The following is an 18,917-nucleotide window of genomic DNA, read 5'->3' as shown; positions in this document are numbered from 1 at the left end:
AACATAAAATTCTAGAAAACATTAGGATATTTAAATGCAGCAAGATACGCTATCTAAAATAAAATAAAAATGTGCAGCAAGATACAAGTGGAGGTATATAAATATAACTTTGGTAAACTATAAGGTATTTAAGTTCAGTTATGTAAAACCCCAAAAATTTGAATATTTTATGATAAATAATAATAAATATGTTATATATTTATAAATAACATATTATGATATTTGAGTATGCTAAGAATTGGTTTGAGATCAATTCAATGTATAAATGTATATATATAAGAGCAAATGCACAACTCATGCTCGATGTATAAATCTGGAAATTTATGATTAGCGGAGAGATTTTGTTTTTTTTTCTCACAGATGTAGTTAGAATTTGGAAAAACTTAAAAGACAAAAGTTATAGGTATCTTCAAGAGATTTCCAACAAGTCTTAGATCACCTCATTCTGAGGTTGGATGCGAAAGTTATGACCAAAATACTGAAGGTTATTTTCTAGTTATTTTTTTCAGTTTCGGGTCTGTTCGGATTTCAGGTTTTATTTCGGGTTTGACCGCTCATATATAACATCTTCTACCCGAAAACACCCCTTTTTCTTCTGTTTTCTAAACCTTAGCAGCCCCCCTCTTCTCTCCCAAACCCTAGATCTTTTCTTGGCGATTTTGGAGGAGTTTCGAAGGATTTTCAGCGGATTTTTGGAGGGATTCAGCGAAGGGGATTGTTCTCCTGCAGATTCAGGACCCTTGTTCCCATCAGAGGCGAGTAACTTCTCGCCCAACTCCACATCCCTTTTGTTTTCATGCAAAATTTGAGTTTTTACTTGGTTTTATGAGCCAAAAAATCGTATTTTTGTAGATACAATAGATCCCTTATGACACATGATATAAAAGATAAATGTTTTCAGTTTGTAAACTCACCGACGAATTTTATGATAGAGATCTAGATCTGAATACGTTTTAAAAGGAGAAAATTTCTGTTCTATTGTTTTAACTATACATAGATCATGTTTAATTATGTTTGGGATCTTGGTAATGATTTCTAAATGTGTAAGCTTCCTTTATTTATCTGTTATATGACAATTTAAATATGCTATGTTGCTGCTTAACTCAAGGGAGAAAAGAAATTTTTAGGTTTAGAAGCTGACAGAAAACCCAGATCCGGGTTCTGTCTGCCTCGCGGTCGACCGCATCGGTCAACCGCTGGGCGCGCAGCAAGGGCAGAGCCCGTCTGCTCTTTGCGCGGTCGATCGGGGCGGTCGACCGCGACATCTTGGCGGTCGACCGCGCCGGTCGACCGTGAATGTATCTGCTGAACAGTGAGGTTCATATCCGTATGCGGTCGACCGGGTCGGTCGACCGCCGCCCAGTTTTGTGCACTGTTAGATTTGCTGTATGTTTCATGTGCTCGGGGGTTTTGCCTCGATTATCTAATACTAGTTTTGGTTTTTGCCATATATCTGAGCATGATAGATGACTTGAGAGTACTAAATTTAGAATCACATGCCGAGAAGCGTGTGAGACTTGTATAAGTATAACTTTTCACATATCTCCTCGATAATTGCTATTTGGTCCAGGTATCGGGCAAAACTACATTATTTCAGTCCTCGTGTTGGACTATAATCCATTAAAGTCCTCGTGTTGGACTATAATCCATTAAAGTCCTCGTGTTGGACTATAATCCATTAAAGTCCTCGTGTTGGACTATAAACTGTATTTTCATATACAACGAGCCCTATCCCTTGGGGTTGGTTGTGATGTTGCTCGCTAGCGCTTTGACGCTCGTTGTCCCTCCCCCTTTCAGGTAACGAGCCAGGAGCCCGGAGAGTCGCAGGTTGAGGGCGACACACTTTAGTGTCCAGTTGCTTATTTTTAGCTATGTTTTATTTGGAGCTCCACTTTAGATTTTTGTTGGTCATTTGAGAACTATGTCATAGATGTTGTAAAGGCGGTGTGCCTTGCTTTCCTTTGTTCAGATTTTATGTATTTGAATATTGTGGGAACTCCAGTCTATTTATTCAGACATTGACTATGTATTTCGATTTGTTGGATGATGAGATATTTATTTGATCATTATCAGTTCATCAGTCCTTTGTGTATTACTTTTTACTTGCTTTGTACCTACACCTGTTGTTGATTCAATTAGAGTGATAGTAATTGTGATGGTGAAACGTGTTATTGCACGGTGTGGTGCATGGCAGGTTTGATATTCCTGGTTTCACCTCGGACTGCAGCCTTGTGTGAACCCAGGGGCGTCATAGTTGGTATCAGAGCTCTAGTTCTAGTATCCTTAGGATCATCCTGTGTCGAGTCGTGGAGCTAGGATAGAGTTTCTTAGGATTCATGTATAGAGTCCGCTAAGGATTTCCTAGTATGAGTGAGGACGGTATATGCGTATATCTCAAAAAATTGAGAATTTTTTTTATGACAACTATTTTATGTTGATTGGAAAGGCTAATTGCGCTGAATTGATCTATGTTTTAATGAATTCGTATTGTGTAACGCTTTATAGATATATAATATATTATATAAATACTATATATATTTATATATATATATGTGCTGTGTGTGTGTGTGTGTGTGTGTGTGTGTTATGTGTGTGTGTGTGTGTGTTGTGTGGTGTGTGTGTGTTCGTGGTATTTTTTCTATTCACTTACTGTTGAAATTAATGCCTCTCCTTTTGATATTATAAATATCAAAACGAGGATGTGGTCGAGGTAAAACTCATACCTGGAGAGCTGGGCATGCAGAGCCGAGCCACAGCAGGCTCCACAGTATTTGATCGACTTCATGGCGCCGTTAGCAGCAAGATCTTACAACAATCGAGGAGCAAGAAGTGTATCCGTTTTCGTCAGCAACACCACTTTCAAGAGATTCATTACCGGTTGTACCCGTCGTGGAAGTAAAGATGAAATACCAATGAGTACACCACCACCACAATCAGTTGTTGATAGAGCCGCAGAGCAGGAGATTTAACTCTGAAAGGATAAGAAAAATATCAGACAGTATGAGCACCAAAATTTCAAGGCACACCAGTTTCAATTGCAACCTATAAGGAAAAGAGTATATGAAAGTTTCTTGAACATCGGCTAGGAACCAAGCAGAAGTCAAATATATATTCAGCATTTAGGGCCATCGCCGGAGGATAGCAACAACATCCAGATTTTTGACGAGACAACAATTATCACCTATTTGGGAGAATTTAGGTCGTTTCTTCATCAAACAATTACCACTAGTCTAAGTGAAGCAGGGAGATATACCCATAGTGAAGGAAGAAATCAAAATCCAGAATAGTGACAATGACAATGGCAAGAGAACCATTTCGAAAATCTAGAGAAACCTAACAACGGGAGAATGATTTTACCCCAGCAACAAGGACAAGATAAGAAAGGAGCACAATGTGATTATTTAGCTCGGATCTAGTTTGATTTAGAAATTCGCTTATCTCTTATCTTTCATACCTTCGTTGATAGGTTTCAGCTTGTAGCACATTCTTTAGATATTCCGTTGTAGGTCTCTACTCCTCTAGGGGGAGTGTCCCTTCTATCTGTAGGAGATGTGTCATCAGACTAGATGAGTCTGAATTAGTCATCGAGTTGATCGTGTTGTTGATATCAAATTTTGACATTCTTTCTTGGTATGGATTAGCTATCATCATACCATGTTAGTATCGACTATTTTACTAAAATAGTCAGCTTGTGAGCATTCGTTGGATTTGTATAGATAGTAGCAACCTTACAGGGTGACCGGAATGTGGAGTTATTTCTGGTATACGTCGAGTAGGTGATGCTGAGGGACCGGAGTACTGATTCATGTGAGACCGGAGTTGTCTCAGAGTATCAGGATGTATTTTAGGACATACCTAGATTTCCTTCAGTGAGAGAGGTTGTTTTCTGCATCGAGTTGTAGCTGAGCACAGTACCGATATCCCGAGCACCCTATCGTACAACACCTGCTGAGGTGAGGGAGCTACAGATAGAGCTAGATAAATGAGTTATTATCTTAGAGTATTACTCACTGGAGTATCTTTTATTTATGGGAACACTTATCCTCTTTGGGAGAATGAGGACGGTAACTTATGATTATGTGTAGATTTTTATAATGTGAACAAGTTCACTATCCGGACTTGATAGGATTTATGACTTGTTCGATCAACTGCGCGAAACGCAACATTTCTCGAAGATTGATCTTCGTTCTGGTTATCATCACTTGCGGATTCGGGAGATGGATATTCCCAAGACCGATTTTCTGACTCGATATGGATCTTTCGAGTTCATGGTCATGTCATTTGGGTTAACTGATGTACCCATGGTATTCATGGATTTGATGAATCGGGTTTTCCGTCCCTTCTTGGATCAGTTTGTGATTGTCTTTATCGATGATATTCTCATATATTCGAGATCGGAGGCAGAACACGAGTAGCGTCCCCGGTTAGCTTTGCAGACTCTACAGGAGTATCAGTTCTATGCCAAATTTAGCAAATGCGAGTTTTGGCTTTCAGGAGACAGATTTCTCGGCCACATCGTCAGCAGAGAGGGCATAGCAGTGGATCCGGCTAATGTTACAGCAGTTCTTAATTTGGAACCGCTGAAGACGGTGACAGAGATTCGGAGCTTCTTGGGTTTAGCCGGTTATTACAGGAAGTTCATCCAGGACTTCTTGAAGATTTCGACACCACTTACATGCCTTACGAAGAAGGGTGTACAGTTCATTTGGAGCACGGGGTGCCAGAAGGCCTTTGATACTTTAAAGGCTAAGTTGACTACAGCGCCGGTTTTGACTATTCCGAGCAGCGACAGGACATACGTTGTTTACACAGATACATCATTAGCAGGTTTAAGATGCGTCTTGATGCATACTCAGAGGGTAGAAGTATATATCTCATGGAAATTTAGGGTGCACAAGCAGAACTACCCCACTCATGATTTGGAGTTAGCAGCAGTGGTATTTACACTGAAGTCACGAGACATTACTTGTATGGAGTGCAGTTTGAGTTGTTCACCAACCACCAGAGTTTGAAGTATCTTTTCCCCCAGAAGGAATTCAACCAGAGACAGCGGCGGTGGATTGAGTTTATTGAGGACTATGAATTCGCGATTCAGTACACCCAGGAACAACTAAGATGTACAAGTACCTAAAGAGACACTTTTGGTAGAGTGATATGCGTAGGAAGATTTTAGAGTATGTAGCTAAGTGTCTTACCTGTCAGCAAGTGAAGGCGGAACATCAGAGACCGACAGGAACACATCAGCCTTTACCCATTTCGGAGTAGAAGTGGGCGGACAATTCTATGGACTTTATTGTAGGGTTATCGAAGTCGAAGAAAGAGAATAATTCGGTTTGGGGTGATAGTTGATAGACTGATAAAGTCAGCACATTTTATTCTAGGGAGGATATTTATTCAGGAGACTATTCAACTTCGTGGAGTTCCAGATACAACAGTATCAAATTAAGATGGATTGTCAGACGGAGAGAGTAAATCAGATATTCAGCTTCAAGGTAGCTGGGAGGATCATATTTCATTGATAGAGTTTGTTTAGAACAATAATTATCAAGTGACAATCGGTATGACCCCGTATGAAGTATCGTTCGGGAGGCCTTGCGATTGCCTGTATGTTGGGTAGAGCCGGAGAAGAGTTTAATGCTTGGGCCAGAGCTTATGAGACAGATTACTGAGGAAGTAATATTTACCAGAGATCGAATTCTAACCGTTTAGGGTCGGCAAAAGAGCTATGCTAATAAGAGATGAAAATCCTTGGAGCTTCAGATTGGAGATTCGGTTAGGCTGAAGGTATCGCATGTGAAAGGTGTTTAGCAATTCGAGAGATAGAAAAAGCTTACGCCGAGATACATTGGACCGTATCAGATTTTGGAGAGCATTGAAGCTGTGTCATACAGACTAGATCTTCCAGCATCGATGTCTAGTATACATAATGCATTTCATTTTTCTATGCGTAGGAAGCACTTTCATGATGTAGAACAGCAGCGAATGATGAACGTACTGAAGATTTAGCTTTAGAATGATCTGACTACGATTGAAATCCAAGTTTGTGCGCTTGCTAGAGAAGACAAGAAATTTAGAAACAAGATGTTTTCCCTTTGTGACAATTCAGCGAAACCGGAAAGGAGTTGAGGAGGTTTTTTTTTGGGAGCGCGAGGAGGGAATACATCGCGACTACCCACACCTGTTTGATCTAGTAAATTAAATTTTTGTATGACTTGTTTATGGCTTATGGTTGCATGTATGGCGATGTTTATACTTAACACTAAAATGAGAGTATTACCACTTATCTCCTAAGTACTTGGAACATATGGTATATATATGAGGGGTTCCTTGTTTGGATTTTTCACTCGATGTACTTGTTCCATTTAGTTAGGTGTTAAGTGGGGGGTATTTACATTTTAGATGGATAAGTGTAGACATCGAAGATGATTTTCGGGAGCGCAAATATGTTAGGTCGCGTGACTTTCTGCACCTATTGAGGAAGTGGATTGATTTATGTGTGCGATTATTTGTGTGGTTATATTTAGATTTAATGCTAGAATGAGGATATTTCTGCTTAATTCTTAATTTATTTTTGGAACACATGGTATATATATGGGGGGTTCATTGTTTGGATTTTTCTTCCAACGTACTAGTTCCATTCGATTAAGGGTTGAGTGGGAATATAGTCATCCTAGATTGTTAAATATAAATATCCCTATATGCTTATCAAGAGTAAATATTCTGAGATGTTTATGTTTGTGGGTTAAATTAGACCCTCTACGTGCTTTTCTACTATTATTATTTGCTGAAGTATGATTTCTGAATTTCGAGGACGAAATTCTTTTAAGGGGGGAAGAATGTAAAACCCCAAAAATTTGAATATTTTGTGATAAATAATAATAAATATGTTATATATTTATAAATAACATATTATGATATTTGAGTATGCTAAGAATTGGTTTGAGATCAATTCAATGTATAAATGTATATATAAGAGCAAATGCACAACTCATGCTCGATGTATAAATCTGGAAATTTATGACTAGCGGAGAGATTTTGTTTTTTTGCTCACAGATGTAGTTGGAATTTGGAAAACTTAAAAGACAAAAGTTGTAGGTATCTTCAAGAGCTTTCCAACAAGTCATAGATCACCTCATTCTGAGGTTGGATGCGAAAGTTATGACCAAAATACCAAAGGTTGTTTTCTATTTTTTTTTTCAGTTTCGGGTCTGTTCGGATTTCAGGTTTTATTTCGGGTTTGACCGCTCATATATAACATCTTCTACCCGAAAACACCCCTTTTTCTTCTGTTTTCTAAACCCTAGCAGCCCCCCTCTTCTCTCCCAAACCCTAGATCTTTTCTTGGCGATTTTGGAGGAGTTTCGAAGGATTTTCAGCGGATTTTTGGAGGGATTCAGCGAAGGGGATTGTTCTCCTGCAGATTCAGGACCCTTGTTAATGTTTTCAGTTTATAAACTCACCGACGAATTTTATGATAGAGATCTAGATCTGAATACGTTTTAAAAGGAGAAAATTTCTGTTCTATTGTTTTAACTATACATAGATCATGTTTAATTATGTTTGGGATCTTGGTAATGATTTCTAAATGTGTAAGCTTCCTTTATTTATCTGTTATATGACAATTTAAATATGCTATGTTGCTGCTTAACTCAAGGGAGAAAAGAAATTTTTAGGTTTAGAAGCTGACAGAAAACCCAGATCTGGGTTCTGTCTGCCTCGCGGTCGACCGCATCGGTCGACCGCTGGGCGCGCAGCAAGGGCAGAGCCCGTCTGCTCTTTGCGCGGTCGACCGGGGCGGTCGACCACGACATCTTGGCGGTCGACCGCGCCGGTCGACCGTGAATGTATCTGCTGAAGAGTGAGGTTCATATCCGTATGTGGTCGACCGGGTCGGTCGACCGCCGCCCAGTTTTGTGCACTGTTAGATTTGCTGTATGTTTCATGTGCTCGGGGGTTTTGCCTCGATTATCTAATACTAGTTTTGGTTTTTGCCATATATCTGAGCATGATAGATGACTTGAGAGTACTAAATTTAGAATCACATGCCGAGAAGCGTGTGAGACTTGTATAAGTATAACTTTTCACATATCTCCTCGATAATTGCTATTTGGTCCAGGTATCGGGCAAAACTACATTATTTCAGTCTTCGTGTTGGACTATAATCCATTAAAGTCCTCGTGTTGGACTATAATCCATTTCAATCCTCGTGTGGACATTTACCCACTTGACCATGTGTAAACCATTTGTTAAGTTATGAGTATGACACTTATCTGACTCAGGACATGACACTTATGAAGTTTTAGACCTTTGGCACTTATTTGGTTATGATAGGATGCAGTAGCTTATGTTCTGAGACGGGTTACTTTTCTCTTTATTATTGTTTCTGTATTAGACTTTGGGTTTGGTAATTAGGGGTTTACAATTTGAGATATAAGGTATATACATGAGGGTTTCCTTGTTTGGATTATTTCGTTCGACGTACCTATTCTCGTGTTGTAAATTTCTAAATACTAAAACCCTCTTTTAGTTAGATCAATGATTTTAGATCTATTATGTATTATCTGTATTTTCTCATACAACGAGCCCTATTCCCTTGGGGTTGGTTGTGATGTTACTCGCTAGCGCTTTGACGCTCATTGTCCCTCCCCATTTCAGGTAACGAGCCAGGAGCCCGGAGAGTCGCAGGTTGATGGCGATGCATTTTAGCTTCAGCTGTCTAGCTAGTTATATATTTTCTTTTGGAGTTCCACAGTAGACTTGTAAAGGCGGTGTGCCTTGCTTTCCTTTGTTCAGATTTTATGTATTTGAATATTGTGGGAACTCCAGTCTATTTATTCAGACATTGACTATGTATTTCCATTTGTTGGATGATGAGATATTTATTTGATCATTATCAGTTCATCAGTCCTTTGTGTATTACTTTTTACTTGCTTTGTACCTATACCTGTTGTTGATTCCACTAGAGTGATAGTAATTGTGATGGTGAAACGTATTACTGCACGGTGTGGTGCATGGCAGGTTTGACATTCCTGGTTTCACCTCGGACTGCAGCCTTGTGTGAACCCAGGGGCGTCACAAGTTAAGCCTATAAAAGATTTAAAACTTTTGTGATCCACAAACAATAGTATATGATCCCATTGATAAATAATATTCGTCATACAATACGAGGCCAGATGCTTAGCTTATAATTATATAGTAGAGGAAATGTGAAAAAAAAATTAAAGCACCATATTTTGAATGAGTTTCAAGATTTTGAATTATTTCCTGAAATCATATATTTCGCTTAGAAAACTTTAGAAGTTGCTTTCGAAGGATTGCTGCAAAGAGTCGGACATTAGATAAATATTGAACAAATAAATTCCATGATATCGAATTGAAGAAATCAGGGATAGGTATATAATATTGGGTGTCATATGAGATAATATTCATACAAAACATGACATTATAATATGAAATCTAACATATTAATGAATTTTAAACATAAGAATAAGCATCGAGATATATGCTTAAGATTTGGGAGAGTCGAGAGTGGAGAAATTTGGGAGAAGAATTGTGGCCTTTGTGGGTTTTGAGGGTTCTGATTTTGTTTTCCAAACACGATCCAAACACGATCCAAACCCGAGTCCATAATCAAATTAAAAATAATACGATTTTCTTGATATCTTCAAAGGGATATATCAAATCTTATATTCGGTAATGGTCGATGTATCAAAAAAATCACCAAACAAAAAAAAATATATAAAATATTATCGAGATAAAGTCCTTAACCTGATATATTGGCCGATATAGCAATATATCACTCGATATTTAATGCAATGCCTATAAGTACAAATATGTAAAGATTATTTAGCTATTAGTCCTTTGATTTTAAATATTCAATAATTCTATGTTGTTCCCTCAAAATTTTGTAATTACTCATAATTTTAAGGACTAATATTGAACTACTAAAATTTTGAGGGAAAGATTATAAATAAGCCATATTTAAAATAAGAGTTAATTTTTTAAAAAAACCTCTCTACGAGGGTTGTCTTAAAAAGCCCACTCAACTGATTCAATTTGACAAAATCCCTTTATTATGAGGGGTTTTATAAATAGCCCTGTTTGGTGGGAAATTTGTAGTGAAAAGAAAAATTAAAAGAAATATATTCGATTTGTATTCTCTCAATCTCAATTATAATTTGGATTTCCTGATTACAAAAGTGAAGATAATTGATTTGAATTCTCTCCTTTTTTTAATTCTAGGTTCTTCACGATCGCGATGAAGTGTCTCCCTCGAATGCCCACGTCGAGTTTGCTCTCCGTTGACGATCCAAACATCTTGATTCACTAGAACGATATCTTTTCCTCACGATTTGACGTTGTGAAGAACTTGCAAAGCAAGTTTGAAACTCTTAATGAGTTGATAACTCTGAACAAGTTTAAAACTCTATGAAAGAGTTGATTTAACCGAAATCGGTTTATAAGCCAAGGGAATGCTCCAAGAACTTTGTTGCTGTAGGAAGCTCAAAGATGATCTGCTGCAGGAAGCTCAAAGATGATCCGAAGAAGCCGATCTCTAGATCTCCCAGATACTCTAAGATCCAAAGATCCGAACTCAGTTGAGTTTACTCCTATTTATAGGGGATTAAGGGGTGTAACTGCCTCCTTAATTCGCTCCTAAGTGGGGCTGAATGGGGTGTAACTGCCCCCTTAAACTGTTCCCTAAATAATGGGAAAAACGATTTTGAAACCGTTCAGTTCGTGCTTTGAACGAGTCAAATGCTGAAAAATAGCATCTAGGGCCCGAACTCTGCGTTTTAGACTAAAAACACAGAGTTGGGCCTATTTTTGTGGGTAAACGCACAGGTCGCGCTGCGTTATAAATTTGAAACGCAGAGTTAGGACGCAGAGATGAACTCCACGTTTTGGACCTGAGACGCAGAGTTAGGCTCTGCATAAACTCTGTGTTTTGGACCTGAGATGCAAAGTTGGAACGTAGAGATGAACTCTGCATTTTGGACATGGGACGCAGAGTTAGGCTCTGTATGTACTCTGCGTTTTGAGTCCACGAACTCTGTGTCTGGACTTGAATGCTGGGGATGACCTTTACGTTTTCAACTAGAATGTTGGGCATGATGTGACGCCCCTGGGTTCACACAAGTCTGCAGTCTAAGGTGAAACTAAGAATGTCAAACCTACCATGCACCACTCCGTGCAAAAAAATGTTTCACCATCACAATTACTATCTCTCTAGTAGAGTCAAATAACAGGTATATGTACAAAAGCAAGTAAAAGATAATACAAAAGTCAACTGATGAAATAATAGAGATCAAATTAAATACTTTATCATCTAACATACTAAAGTACAAGTCAATGTTTGAAGTGAATAAACTGGAACTTCTCAATAAGTCTCAAATACAAATGTCTGAATAAAAGGAAGTAAGGCACACAACCTTTACAACTTCTAAAATAAACTCTCAAAATGTCTAAACAAATCCTACAGTGGAGCTCAAAAGTAAAATATAACTATAATAGAATAGCTGAAGCTAAAGTGTCTCGCAATTAACCTGCGACTCTCCGGGCTCCGGGCTCATTACCTGAAAGGGGGAGGGACAACGAGCGTCAAAGCGCTAGCGAGCAACATCACAACCAACCCCAAAGGAAAGGGCTCGTTGTATACAGAAAATACAGTTATAACATATATATAAAATCACAAATCCTATTTAGGTAATTACAATGTGAGCATAAGTACGTCGAGTGAAATAATCCAAATAAGGAAACCCTCATGTATATACTATGTAGCTCAAATTGTAAGTACCTATGTATAAGAGGATTTTAGTATTTAGAAAGTTACAACACGAGCATAGGTACGTCGAACGAAATAATCCAAACAAGGAAACCCTCATGTATATACCTTGTATCTCAAATTGTACATCCCTAAATACCATATATACCTTGTATCTCAAATTGTACATCCCTAAATACCAAACCCAAAATCTAATACAAGAAACATTAAAAAAAGAAGGCAAACTCATCTCAGACTTAATTACGGTGTCGTGTCACAACTCGAATAAATGTCGTATCCAGCCTATGTAAGTGTCAGTGTAAACTCTCAAGGTATAAACTGATGTAATTAGTATCCAACACATGGAGTGCATATGAAAACTGTCCAACACATGGACTGAATGTGATAAATATCCAACACATAAACTACACATCATAATTGCCCAACACATGGACTATATGAAATATATGAACAGGTGCATATTCACTAATCTCACACGTGACTCGGTGTGTAAACCTAAACTGGTGTCCGCATGACATCTCACATGAAGAGATGCGAAATAAAATCTAAAATGTTGAATGCCATATATTCGAGGTGACTCTTCATTCACATAAGAGCATGCAATAACAATAAACATACATAAGTAGTTTCAGTTGAACTGAAACAGACCAAACCATACCAAACAGATCCAAACCGAGGAAAACTGGAAAATTTCCTCGTCAGTCGACTCATGAGTCGACTGGGATTATTAGTCGACTTATCGATCGACCAGACAGAACAGAAAAACAAAAAAAAGGTTGCTGGAAATTTCCCGTCAGTCGACTCATTGGTCGACTAATAAGTTGACTGATTGGTCGACTGAGCAGGAAATCCCTTGTTTTCTACATACATAATTATTTGTAAAAAAAAATTAACCTAAAGATCATCTTCATCAGTCTTAGCAATGTAAACACGATTCTTACACACATGTATTAAACTAAAAGGAAATATTTGCATGATTATCTTGCATTAAAACCCTAAACATATTCACTCATGTTTAAAAACATTTTGAAAACAATATATCACAAGAAACCATGTTTAAAATGAATTCCAGATTTGGATCTAGGTTACAAAACATTGGTGAACTTTTATTAATTAAAACAATTGATTTCTCGCAGCAAATACTATAGAGATATACTTTTATACGTAAAATATTGATTTAGGCTTAATAAATCCAAAAAAAACTCAATAAGATATACAAACAGTGGGTGTAGGGTTGGGCGAGATGTTACTCGCCTTTGGTATGTTGACCAACTCCTGAATCCGAGAGAGAAAGATCTCCTATGCTGCACCTCGTCAAATTCCGCTGAAATCCTCCAAAAAATCCCCCAAAAATTGCCAAAAACAAACTAGGGTTTTGAGGGGAGAGAGGAGCTAGGGTTTCTCTGATAACTGATGGGTTTTCGGGTTGGTTTCGGGTAGGAGAGATTTTATATAAGTGGTCAAACCCGAAACAAAACCAACCCAACCCACAAATAAAAGAAAATCTGGAAATCAGCCCGTCAGTCGACTCATAGGTCGACCCATCAGTCGACTCATTAGTCGACTCATAAGTCGACTGAGCAGACACTTATTTCCAGATTCGTGCATGTTTTGTTATTCAGCCAAAACCAATGCACGAACTCTATGAAACCACACTTATACATGCCTAGAAACTTGTTACCAAGTATATCCATGACCTCAAGTCATTTACCATAAATAGAACTATTTATCACTAATATTTCACATATACTTCTAAAAAATACAGGGTTTTACATTCTTCCCCCCTTAAAAAGAATTTCGTACTCAAAATTCAGAAATCATAATCAAATCAATACATTACTCTAGATAGGCAAATAACGATATTTATATTTAACAATCCAGAATAACCATATTCCCACTCAATCCTTAATCAAATGGAACTAGTATGTCGGGCAAAAAATCCAAACAAGGAACCCCCCATATATATACCATGTGTTCCATGAGATTAGGAATAAAGCGGAAATATCCTCATTCTGGCGTTAAATCTAAATATAACTACACATATAGTCACATACATAAATCAATCCGCTTCCTCAATAGGTGCAGGAAGTTGCACGTCATATATATTCGTGCTCCCGAAAATTATCTACGATGTCTACACTTAACCATCTAAAATGTAAATATTCCCACTTAACCCCTAACTAAAAGGAACAAGTACATCGAGCGAAAAATCCAAACAAGGAACCCCTCATATATATACCATATGTTCTAAGTACTTAGGAGATAAGTGATAATACTCTCATTTTAGTGTTAAGTATAAACATCGTCATACATGCAAATCATAAATTATATATATAAGTCATACACAAATTCATTTTACCTGCTCAAACATGTGTGGGTAGTCGCGACGCATGTCCTCCTCGCGCTCCCAAGAAATCTCCTCAACGCCTCTTCGGTTCCACTGGACTTTTACCAAAGGAATTACCTTGTTTCTAAGCCTCTTGTCCTCTCTGGAAAGTATAGCAACTGGAATCTCAATAGTAGATAAATCATCCTGAAGCTCAATCTCAGGTGCATCCAATACTCTCTGCTGCTCCTCATCATGCAAGTGCTTCTTGAGCATAGAAACATGAAATACATTGTGTATACTAGACATCGATGCTGGGAGATCTAGTCTGTATGACACAGCTCCAATGCGCTCCAAAATCCGGAAGGATCCAATATACGTCGGTGCAAGCTTTCCCGCCTCCCGAATCGCTAAACGCCTTTCATAGGCGATACCTTCAGCATAACTGCATCTCCAACCTGAAACTCCATGGGTCTTTGTCTCTTATCTGCATAGCTCTTCTGCCGACTCTGGGCAGCTAAAATCCTCCCTCTGATCAATGCTACCTTCTCAGTAGTCTGTCTCACTAGCTCTGGTCCAAGCATTAAGCTATCCTCCGGCTCTGCCTAACATATCGGTGATCTACAAGGTCTCCCATACAATGCCTCATATGGGGCCATACCGATCGTCACTTGATAACTATTGTTATAAGCGAACTCTATCAGTGGAATATGCTCCTCCCAGCTACCCAGAAAGTCAATGACACAAGCTCGCAACATGTCTTCCAACACCTAATTCACTCTCTCCGTCTGACCATCTGTCTGTGGGTGGAAAACACTACTGTAAGATAGTCTCTTGCCAAACGAATCTTGGAAACTCCTCCAAAAATGCGAAGTGAACACTGAACCTCGATCCGACACGATCATGTCTGGAACTCCATGAAGCCGAACTATCTCCCGAATAAATATCCTCGCATATGCCTCGACGGTATAAGTAGTCCTCACTGGAATAAAATGTGCTGACTTCGTCAACCGGTCTACTATCACCCAAACAGAATCATTCCCCTTCTTCGACTTTGGAATTTCCGCTCGGATGGGTAAAGGCTGAAGTTTTCCTGCTGGTCTCTGATGCTCTACCTTCACCTGCTGACAGGTAAAACACTTAGCCACATACTCTGTAATCTCTCCACACATATCACTCCACCAGAAGTGTCTTTTCAAGTCCTTGTACATCTTAGTGGTCCCTGGATGTACTGTGTACCTAGTACGATATGCCTCATCAAATAACTCTCTCTTCAGCTTGGCACTGGATGGCATAATTAGCCTACCCTTCATTCGTAGACCTCCATCTGCTCTAATGGTCCAATCAGCCTTAGGCTCTTTGGAAATCTCCTCCTTTCGGATTTGAATTCAAGAGTCTTCCATCTGAGCTCTGACTACTCTGGTACTCCAATATAGCTGAACTGACACTGCTCCAAAAAATGCACTGGCTCCACCAATCTCGGGTCTAAAATCAAACTGGCTAAGAGTAAGAAGATCTCTATACAATGAACACCTCAAAGCTGAAACTCGATATCGACGCTTCTTACTCAAAGCATCTGCTACGACATTCGCTTTCCCCGGGTGATACTGAATCGCGAACTCGTAGTCCTTGATAAACTCAATCCATCTCCTCTATCTCTGGTTGAGTTCTTTCTGAGAGAAAAGATACTTCAGACTCTGATGGTCTGTGAACAGCTCAAACTGTACTCCAACTTCAGACTCTGATGGTCTGTGAACAGCTCAAACTGTACTCCATACAAGTAGTGTCTCCATGACTTCATGCAAATGCTACTGCTGCTAACTCCAAATCATGAGTGGGATAGTTCTGCTCATGTACCCTCAACTGCCGTGAGATATATGCTACTACCCTCTGAGCCTGCATCAATACACCTCCTAAGCCTACCAACGATGCATCTGTGTAGACGACGAACGTCCTGTTGCTACTCGGAATAGTCAAAACTGGTGTTGAAGTCAACTTAGTCTTCAAGATATCAAAGGCCTTCTGGCACTCCGCACTCCAAATGAACTGTACACCCTTCTTTGTTAGGCGCGTAAGTGGCATCGAAATCTTTGAGAAATCCTGGATGAACTTCCTATAATAACCGGCTAAGCCTAAGAAGCTATGAATCTCTGTCACCGTCTTCGGCGGTTCCCAATCAAGAACTGCTGTAACATTAGTCGGGTCCACTGCTATGCCCTCTCTACTGATGACGTGGTCGAGAAATCTGACTTCTGAAATCCAAAATTCATACTTTCTAAACTTGGCATATAACTGATGCTCCTGCAGAGTCCTCAAAGCTAATCGTAGGTGCTCCTCGTAGTCTGCCTCCGATATCGAATAAATGAGGATGTCATCGATAAAAACAATCACGAACTGATCTAAGAAGGGACGGAAAACCTGGTTCATTAAGTCCATGAATACCGTGGGTGCATTGGTCAGTCCGAATGGTATGACCATGAACTCGAAAGATCCATATCGAGTAAGAAAAGCGGTCTTGGGGATATCCATCTCCCGAACCCATAACTGATGATAACCAGAATGAAGATCAATCTTCGAGAAGAACTGTGCTCCCTGCAACTGGTCGAATAAGTCATCAATCCTAGGTAATTGGTACCTATTCCGGATAGTGACCTTGTTCAACTCTCTATAATTAATGCACAATCTCATACTACCGTCCTTCTTCTTTACGAAGAGAACTGGCGCGTCCTACGGAGAATGACTCCGACGAATAAATCCCTGAGCTAACAACTCGTCCAACTGGGTCTGAAGCTCCCTCATCTCAGCTGGTGCCATGAGATAGGGTGTGTAGGATATCGGGGCTGTGCCTGGCTGCAACTCAATACAGAACTCAATCTCTCTCATAGGAGGTAATCCAGGTATGTCCTGAAAGACATCCTGATACTCTGAGACAACTCTAGTCTCTAATAAATCAACACCCTGATCCCGTCACATCACCTCCTTGATGTACGCCAGAAATGACTCCGCAAAACGGTTGCCCTGAGAGGTTGCCACAATCATCTCAGACCCATTGGACGCCGTCAAATTGACTGTCTTCGCAAAGCAGTCAATACTAATATGGTAGGAAGATAACCAATCCATACCAAGGATGACATCGAACTCAGACATATGCAACACTATCAAATCGATAATGAACTCTGACTCATCTAAACTGATAGTACACCTCCTACAAACGCTCTCCAGAAGCGATATCTCACCTAAAGGGGTGGAAACTGATAAAGGGGTGTCTAATGGCTGAGCTACAAGCTGGAGTCTAGACATAAAATCATACGAAATAAAGGAATGCGAAGCTCCCGAATCGAAGAGAATGCGGGCGGGAAAAGAATTCACAAGAAACATACCCTCCACTACTGCTCCGCTAGCTCCATGATCACGAGGTACTACCGCATATACTCTGCCTGTGGTCGGAGACTGCTCTGCTACTAGTACTAGATAATACTGTACTATCTACCCCTGAGGAACCTCCTGAACTGCCCAAATCTACCCCTTAGTCTTTTGTGCTGCTGGCGATGCCTCAAGTCTCGCCTGCTGGCCCTGAACTCTGCCCTGCTGTCGCTGCTGCTGCTAGTTCGGGCCCTTGCCCTACTGAGCTCCTACTGGTACGTCGCGACACTCCGATGCCTTATGCCCGACATTGCGGCAGTTATAGCAAACTCCCTGGAACTTGCGCTGCTGATGCGCTCTCTGATCATGCTGGGGTCCCTTCTTATGAGGACCTTGCTGCTACTGCTGGGATCCAGAAAAAGGTCTCTTGTTCTTCCCCTTATCCCCGGTCTATCCTGCCTTGGTCTTCCCTTCTTTATCCTTCTAGAACATGGTAGTCTCAATCTCCTGTGAGGTGGCGGCTTCTACTACCTCTCGAACTGAATAGAACTTCCCCGAGATGAGGTAACGACGGAGATTAGGGCGGAGCCCTACTAAGAACATCTGAGCCTGGCGCTCTCCCGTCTGCCACATGCCCGTGAAGTGCAGCAACTCCATAAATCTACTCTAAAAATCTGCCACTGACATATCCCCCTGAGTCAGCAGGGACAACTCAAGCTCCTTCCCAGTCCGTGCTGTAGAAGAAATATACTGCCCATCGAAGAAATAAACAAAGTTCTCCCACGTGAAGGTCATCCGGTGCTCTGGAGTGAACTGAAGCCTATACCATCTCCCGATGTCTCCCTTCAGACTGTAGGACGCCAATCGCTGCTTCTGGACTGAATCCACATTAAGTATATCGAGGATGTTACTCACATCCTCCTTCCACTTATGGGCTGTAAGAGGATCTGCTGACCCCTGGAACTCCGGTGCTCTCATCTTTTGATACCTCTCAACCATACGGAGCCAAGCCTCCTGTTCTGCTACTCTATCTGGGACTGCTGATGGAATAACTACAGGTGCGGTCTCTGGGGGTCTCTCACTGATAGAATCTGCTGGTATCCCCTACGGCTGATCTGCTGCTGCTGGTGGTGGTGTCGGTGGTGGTGTCAGTGGCGCGATATGACTCACCACAAGCTCCTCAATTGCTGCCATCCTAACTACAATGGGAGCCATAAGATCAATAAGATACTAGGGAGCCTGCTGCGGCTCAGGTGGTGCCTGCTGTGGCTCGGGTTGAGCTTGCTGTGGCTCAGGTAGAGCCTGCTGCGACTCTGCTTGTCCAGCTCTCCGAGTACGAGGTCTATCACGTCCTGCTATCTCTCTCTGATCATAAGAAAACAAGAGTTTATGAGTCCAAATAAACATATACACATACATAGCATATCATAATATGATTTTCAC

The sequence above is a fragment of the Asparagus officinalis genome, chromosome 3 (genome assembly GCF_001876935.1).
Source record: "Asparagus officinalis chromosome 3, Aspof.V1, whole genome shotgun sequence".
NCBI lineage: Eukaryota > Viridiplantae > Streptophyta > Magnoliopsida > Asparagales > Asparagaceae > Asparagus > Asparagus officinalis.
This window is presented reverse-complemented; position numbering follows the sequence as displayed.